Source organism: Coffea arabica, chromosome 3e (genome assembly GCF_036785885.1).
Source record: "Coffea arabica cultivar ET-39 chromosome 3e, Coffea Arabica ET-39 HiFi, whole genome shotgun sequence".
Classification (NCBI taxonomy): domain Eukaryota; kingdom Viridiplantae; phylum Streptophyta; class Magnoliopsida; order Gentianales; family Rubiaceae; genus Coffea; species Coffea arabica.
In genome coordinates, this window is record NC_092315.1 from 22,632,905 (window position 1) to 22,641,684 (window position 8,780).

General features: G+C 36.8%; 1 pseudogene; it reads left to right on the plus strand.

The window, feature by feature from the left end:
• The first annotated feature begins 524 nt into the window (after nucleotides 1-524).
• Nucleotides 525-3,215, plus strand: LOC113736658 (V-type proton ATPase 16 kDa proteolipid subunit-like; annotated as a pseudogene).
• The last annotated feature ends 5,565 nt before the right edge of the window (nucleotides 3,216-8,780 follow it).

Consider the following 8,780-nt stretch of genomic DNA (forward strand, 5'->3'; position numbering starts at 1 on the left):
TAAGATAAGTGTGGCTCTCTAAGTTAGCTATTGAAAAGTCTGTAGTCCGAATTGAAGTCAAGTCTATAGTTCCTCTATTCATATCAATGATGACATTGACACAGTTGTATAGCAATCGTCTCTAGTACCATAATAGAAGAGGAATTGGAAAAGCAATCAACATTTATTTTTTCAATTTACCTTATTTGGAGAGTGATTTTTTTAAATTATTCTAATTGCATCATAAATATGTTTTTTATTTTTTAAACTTATTTCCCATACATAAAATCACAAGGTGTTAAAGTATTATTATAAATAAAAGTTGCAAATAATCTCCTATTCAATAAATTATAATAGATTACTTATACATGAAACACTACTACAAAAATAGTCTTTAATGACACATCTATTATGACACTTTTAGAAAAATGTCATAATACAATCTTAATATGACATGCAATAGGAATGGTCATTAAAAAGAAAAAGAAAACACCATAACGATGTCGTAATGGCTGGAAACAGATTGAAAAAAAAAACAGAAAATGCTGAAACTCTCCGCTAAGACGCCTTTTTTTCAAAAAATTTGTAAGCCCTCCTCCAGAACCTACCTGATCTCAAGCTCTACTCTTTCATCCCCCAATTTTTTCTCTCCGGATAAAACCAATCATTCCAATTGAAACATGTGATCTGGAGCGGAACAGCGCAGCAGTGTCAAAACACCCAAAATTACCAATCGGATCGCTGCAATAGAGAGAGAGAGCCCCCAATTCCGGAAAGCTCTTTCGATCGAATTTCCGATCAATTTTCTAGTTTGTAACCTAAAAGCGATCTTAATCTGAAGAAAAATGTCATCAACTTTTAGCGGCGATGAAATTGCTCCTTTTTTTGGCTTCCTCGGCGCGGCTGCCGCCCTTGTCTTCTCCTGTACGATCCCTAACCCTAACATAGATAACTACGTTTACATTTTTTTTTATCAAATTTCATGTCGATTTATGTTTTTCATTTTTCCTATTTATTATGGGAATTTAGGCATGGAAGCTGCTTATGGGACAACGAAGAGTGGGTAGGAGTGGAATCAATGGGGGTGATGCGACCAGAGCTTGTGATGAAGTCGATCGTCCCGGTTGTTATGGCTGGTGTGCTGGGTATCTACGGTTTGATTATTGTTGTCGTCATCAGTACTGGAATTAATTCTAAGACCAAAGCTTATTACCTCTTTGATGGCTATGCACATCTTTCTTCTGGCTTGGCTTGCGGTCTCACTGGCCTTTCCGCGGGAATGGCCATCAGAATTGTCGGTGATGCTGGTATCAGGTAGTTTAACTTGTTTTTGTCCTGATTAAAGAGATGTATTGTCTATTTGTGTTGGTTCTTGCAGCTATTTTTTTGCTGATGTTTGTAAATTGTGCTTCTATTGGTTGGATATCTGTGTCTAACTAACTAACTTACATTTAGTTTAGGCCTTTTTTGTTTGAAACATATATCGGTTTCACTTTTTGGAGCTTGTTTCTGCTCATTTTGCTGGGATTTCAGGATAGAGTCCCTTGTAGAATAGTAGAGCTCATGAGAATACATGGTACTTCTAACAGATGTTATAAGGTACATGTTAGTATGGGATAAGCCTACTGCATCTGAGATTGTTTGACTCTAATTAGGGGCTTGTCTTCCTAGAAAACTATGTGAATGTGTTATGCATTTCTGGTCTCCATGTTTTATTGTAACTTTACTTCAGGGTTAATTCGCATTTCCATATTGTATTACTATTCGTGCTCCTTATCTTGTGGAATTTCTGGTTTTGTAATAAATCAGCCTGCTATTTATTGTTGCCTCTTGAATTTCACTAGAAACCTAAAGATCATGAAGTGAAGTATGGTAGTTGCCTTTTTGCATTTCAACCTGCATTAGATAGATGATTATTAATGAACTTCGGTAGCTGACAAACTAGTGGTTATGTTGACTTTCTAAACATAGTAGCTCTGTACCATTAGTAGACAAACATGTAGAGATCGTAAGCTGATGTGAAGAAACTTGATTTTGTTGCAAAGATGAAGGTAGTAAGTAAAATTATGAAACTATAATTACGAGAAACTGTCTCAAATGCCATTGTAAAGGGCATGTATTAAGTTAGAGGATCCAAGGGTCTTGGGTAGGCCTGACTTCCTCAATGCCCAGATTCTGCTACCCAATTGGCAAGCTCAATGTCAATGTCAGTGCCCAGATATGTTGCTCCTTATATTAAAGTACCTAATACTTTCCAGTTTCTTTGTATTTTAATATTTGTTTCATGAACCTACTTTTCAATGTAGTTGTGTTAAAAAATAAAAAAGAAGAACAAGAAGAAAGAAAGAAAGAGAGACTTGAATCTCTGATGCTTTACATAACTTAAAATATTCCTTATCATAAAATACTTATGGCAGGTAAACATGCAAAAAAGAAAAGTAAGTGTTGTGAGGTTACTTTGAAGGACTACTCTTTAGTGATTGTGTCCTTCTATTGCTTGTTCCAACTGATAAACTTCTTGCTCTACTTATTACAACCCGTCAGTCACCTTTGAGTTGTAATTAGTAAAATAGTTTCCCACTCTTAGCATAGTCTTTAAACTTAGAACAGAAAAGCTTTTAGTTTGATTTTTGTTCATTTATGATTTATGATGAATCTCCTGGGCTCAGCAGTTATCATGCTGTTATGCACCATTAGTGATTTTCTGTATCTAACGTTACTTATTTTATGTCCACTATCAAGTGTGCTTCAGAATTTTTATGTTACTACTGCAGAGCAAATGCACCACAGCCAAAGCTTTTTTGTTGGGATTATCCTTTCTTCCCGAGCAGGCCAATCCAGAGCTGATTGAGAATTTTTATTCCAGTTTAACTTATAAGCTGGAATATTTTTGCTTGTCCACGTGTGGGGATCGGAGTTATGCTAGTCACGGAGTGGATTCTTTTTCTCTTATATTTGTTTGTGTTTATTATTCATCATCTCATTTGCCTGTGTGAATTGTAATTTGTCTTGTTTGGTTTACGACACTTGTAGGTGAATATTGAAGAAAACTAAAGCAACATTGGGTCAAGTGGCAGTTTTTTGAAGACATCTTCCTTACTTTGTAGTTGAGTTGCTGTTAAAGGTGTCCTTCATATGTACACGACTAATTTAAAATCATCTAAATTAGTATGTAATTTGTAGACACTTTTGGTGTGGATTTTTTGGATGATGTACTTTTGCTCAAGTTTGGATGATTGCATTGCTTCTTTTATATTATTGTACTAGCTACGTTACAATCCTTCAAAATTTAGGATCTGAGATGCTTGTGCAGCAGGATGAAATGTGATTTCTGACGTTAGATAATATGCAACAGGAAGTTGAAACACTTTAATTTGGATGCTATACTAACAAGTAGAAAATGTCATAAAGGCCTGATCTAGTTACTCTTCAAAAGTGTCATAATATTGCTATCTACTTATATTAAAAAAGTGTTGTGATATGTTATTGTACTCAAGCATTTCTTGTCATTATAAAGTGTCATAATAGGCATAAATAATGACATTTAATAATGTCATAATAATGATAAATTGGGACACGTAAAACTATCATAAACCTATCGTGACGCGAGAATGGACGACGCTTTCAGTAGAGCGTCATTATAGCCTAAACGTCATGATATAGATTTATAATGACGCTTTTGAATGTCATAAAAGGACACTTTTGTAGTAGTGAAAGTGCTTGATAAACCAAGTAATCATTATCCTTGAAAATGACCTATGGTCCTGGAGGTATTCTTTGACCTGTGGTAGTAATTAGAGTAAAAACTATCCAAACTTTTACTTTACTAAAAGCAAAAAAAAAAATCTACTGTAGTTGTAAAGATGCTTAAATTAGTGTCATGCGGCATCAATTAAATGCTTTTAGGTAGCTTAAGTGGATGTATTTATTATTTGGGGTGGATTACTTGATGATATGATTGCCATCCTTATGTTTTGAAAGGTTCCCGATATAAAAGAAATAAATTGGATAGTGAATGGATTTAAATACATTTTTTAAATTAATTTTTTTATTCTATCCGTATTCTATTACTATAGTATATAATCGTGTTTCTTCCTTTTTTGATGCCAAATATACCCTTAATAATTTTTTTCCACGGCAAACCCCGTACGCACGCAGGGGTGGGATGCTAGCCAACTTTTATTATTAATAATCAAAGAATATACAATCTTGAGGAGAGCCTGGTGGGGCCTCAGCACAGGGATCGACACCAAGTTAAAAAGGACTACAACTCCCTTACAGTGGAAGTCCTCAATGAAGGAACCTGCATACTATCTAGAAGCAAAGTTGCTTGCATAGCTGGCGGAAGGTCAGAGACCGAATGAAAAAGCGTATTTGAAGGTAAAGCAAGTGCTACGAGCATGTCAGTAGCGGAATTTGCCTCTCGGAAAAATGTGAGCAATATTTGCTGATGCTAAAGATAGAAACCTTCTCACCTGACAAAGAATATTAGATAATGGCCATGATGCCAGAGAGGTAGACTTTATCATCTGAACTAGAGGTTGTGAATCAACTTCCACCTGAAATGAAACCAAATTCCTACCAAGACATAAACGGAGTCCATGAAGTAAAGACAAGCATTTGGCCATAAGTACACATTCCTCCCCGAACTCTTTGTCGAAGGTGAAGATCAATTTGCCTTCATGGTCACGGAGAACCCGCCGCCAAAAGCTCGACCATTACGCACACTTGCATCCGTATTTGGCTTAAGCTGAGGGCATATTGGTTTATTCCAAGTGACAAGGTGCCACCGCCTAATAAAAGGTTGAGGGACCTCCATGTTAGCCCAACCACAGTCCAAATCTGCTGAGAAATGTGTTCTTTTAAAAATTTTCGCTGCACCTAGCTGCTCCAAGAAAGCGTTAACCAGGAAGATCACTCTCTGCTCACTATGGCCCTCCACATGAAACCATGCATTATTTCTAGACTTCCATATAAACCAAAATACAACCACCGGCATAACCACAGGAATATGATCCAGGGAGCCAGAGGAGATTGACAACAGCTAGGAGCTAAGCATCGCAGATATAGAAGAGCGTATGAGGTGCACCATCCCAAACTGCCTTGCAAAATGATACCATACATGACGGGCCATAGGTCCCTCTAAAAATAAACAGTGCAACGTTTCTTGATCCGCTAAACAGCATGAGCGACGAGAAACCATTACTAGACCCTTGCGCTGCAGAGTCTCATCCACACGGAGGAAATTTCTCTGTAGATGCCAAATAGAAAAGGACACTTTAAGGAGTAAAATAGAGGTCCAATAGGCCTTATCAACCCATGAAATGCTCCTTCTTTGCCTGAGTTCCATCCAAGCAGATTTAACAGCGAATGAACCTGACCCTGACGATACCCACACCATACGGTCTTGAGCCGAGGGGTCCAAAACTATATCAACTACTTTATCCACTAAATTACCAGGGAGAATCTGTCGTAAGCGATGCACATTCCATCCTGAAGAACAGTAAAACTCCGCCAGCAGAGTATGAGGAGGATCAGCTACCCCTAGAAATTCTGCCAATGGAACATCAATCAGCCACCTGTCCCACCAAAAATCTACAAATCCCCTACCAATACACCACAAATCCGGGATTTCGCAAATTTCCTAATATCCTCCAACCTTGGCCAACTGCTAGAAGGTCTCATTACTGAGACACGGCATGGGTGACACCCCTTAATATATTTTTTATGCATAAAATCTGCCCAAATACTATTATCAGCCCTTAGTTTCGACCACAACTTACAAAAAAAGTCCTAGCCATGTCCCCAAAATCCCGAACACCAAGACTGCCTTCTTCCGTAAGGTAGCACATTTTCTCCCAAGAAAACCAATGAATCCCCTTCTGAGTGTTACGGTCCCACAAAATATTATTACAAATCTTCCCTATGCGGTCAAGCAACTGTTTGGGTGGTTGCAAAACCTAAAGTAGATACACTAGTATCGATGACAGTACGTGTCGTATAAGAATGATCTTGCCGCTGGATGACAGAAGCTTTGAACTCCGGCTGAATAGGCATTGCGCAGCTTGTCTATAATGCCATCAAATAATATGCATTGACAATGACCTCTATAAATGGGCGCTCCCAGATATGTGAAAGGGAAGTGTTGCTGTTGAAACCCTAGCTTAGAAACCACCATTGCAACATCGTTGTCAGTGGCCCTATTAGAGATAAGGAACGAACTCTTCCTTTCGTTGACCTTTTGGCCATAAAATGCTTGATAGTCCTTCCAAAAATTTCTAATGCCATCTAGGCACTCTACTGAGCATCTTGAGAATATCAAGATATCGTCTGCTGTAAAACCCACGATTTTTGGGCTCATTTTATCTTGCCCAATTTAATTAAATGGTAATTTATTATGGGTAAAAGAAAAAAAAATAATTACAGGTTAGGTTAAATGGTTAATTAAGGGGTAAGATGAGATAAGATAGGGTGAAAGTTCACAATAGTTAAAACTCCTATCTAAACTACCTACTATTGGGTAGTATTAGGGTCTAGGATTTTACTGAAACCCTAGAGAGAAAAATAACACCTTCCTACCTTTCTTTCGTCTGTCTCCCTAGAGCAAGAGCCGTCAGAGAGGAGAGAAGGAGAAGCAGGCGTCACCGTCAATCGATCCGACGACTAGGCACCTAAACCTGTAAGTCTCGACTTCACGCAAGAAAAACTTCTCTTTTTTAAGTTTTAATAGTTGAATTAATGGTCCTAGGAATTTTACGAATATGGTTTGTTGCTGTATATATGTAGATATATATATTCTAGGAAGATTCATATGTGGATCCGTAGGAATGGGGTGTTAGATTTGAATCTGTGAGTAAATAGGTTGCCCAAATCTGGTGGAGGAAAAACAAAAAAGGGGGGGGGGGGACAGAGCAGCGGCTGCTCTGTCCTGGGCTAGGCGTTGCTTCGGCAACGCCACACACACAAAAAAAAGGGCTGCCATCTCTGGCGGCAGAAAAAGAATTTGCAAAGGTTGGCCGAAAGACCGAAAAAAAAAAAAATCATCATGGATAGATGTCGCCAGCAAGTGCTGGCGACAATGGAACAAAAGTATGGTTGGCCTTTTGGCCAACCAATCGAGGTATTGGGTTGCCAGAGAGTCTGGCGACCATGGTCAGGCATGGTTGGCCATGGGCCCCACCCGAAGGAGAAAAAAATAAAAAAAATGTATATACATGTATATATAATAAAATATAATAAATAAAATAATAATAATTAAATAAAAGGGGAAGCAATTTAAGTTGGACTAAACTATAGTATAAATTTAGTAAATGTGTAATAAATAAATTATATATATATAATTACTCCATTTTTATGGGTTACCATGGGTATTAAAATTCAGGACCCAATCTAAAGTAACCATTAGAATTGAAGTAGTGGTCATATAAAATTTATATTTAATTAATTACGTCTAAGATGCTTAAAGGAAAATCTAAAACGTCTTTATCTAACTTTATTAGATTAATGTAGACAAAGTGAGATAAGTTCTAAATAGTCAAATGAAACATGTAAAATAGTAATAATAATAATGATGATAATAATAATAATAACAATAATAAGGGTGGATTATAATTAATAAACATAATAGTAGGGACAATCACAATATGGACATGGAGGAAGTAAATGGAGGATATAGACAGAGATAAAAATGTAGATACGAGTGGAATAAACTAAGATAATTATAGTAAGTCAATATATATATATGTGTGTATGGGTGCATGTATATACAAATAATAATAACACCTACACACGCCTAAAAGTGGAAATAAAGGGGAAGGTAATAGTAACTATCTAATATATATATATAAGTGATAATAAAATAAATTAGCGACGACGAGGATGGTGATAATAATAATGGATAATCATAAATTATAAATAAATATAGTAAGATAGTAGTGAGGATAATAAACAGGATTGTGAATAATTATTTTCTTCTAAATTAGGAAACTTTACAAAGTGAACACTTTCCAAATTAAGAAACTTTCTAAAAATAGAAACTTTTTTAATTAGGAAACTTTCCAAAAAAAATAGAAATCATCCGATTGGAGGGAAATGCTATTAGGGTCCATATAATGGTCTAGATATGAATCTTGTACTTACTGAGAGGTTGTATATTTATACATCTATAGGAAGAACAACTAATTAGGGAACTCATGCATTTGATAGGTACGGTACAAGGACTTAAGGTAGTTCCACTCGAGCAGCCAAACAGAGGTAGGTGGTACTTACCCTTCTGAGATTTCAAATGTGCAAAATGAAATTCTTGTTTTCAATCCGATTTTGTTGAGTTGACTCGAAAGGTGTTTGATTAAATGCTTTACTTGGATATTTATGAAAGTTATATTTTACTCTACAAAAATGGGCCATGTGACTTATTTGAAATGTTTGGATATGTTCTTATATACAAAATGAGCTGAATCTTTTATGAAAGCAAAGAGTTATGTATACGGTATATGAAATGAATTTTGACAAGTAAAGCTCAGAGCAGTCATGGAATAGACAGTAGGGGCTATAGTCCTGTCTAACTGCCATGGTAGTCTGGTATAAAGCCCAGTCGATTGGCGAGGTCATGGTAGCCTGGTATAAAGCCCAGCCGATTGACCGATTGACAAAGTCATGGTAGCCTGGTATAAAGCCCAGCCGATTGACAAGGTTATGGTAGCCTGGTATAAAGTCCGGCCGATTGACCTAAGAATGAAATGAGATCAATCGATAGTCATGAAATCTATTGGTCGCCCACCTAGAAGGGGTCTAATCTCTAG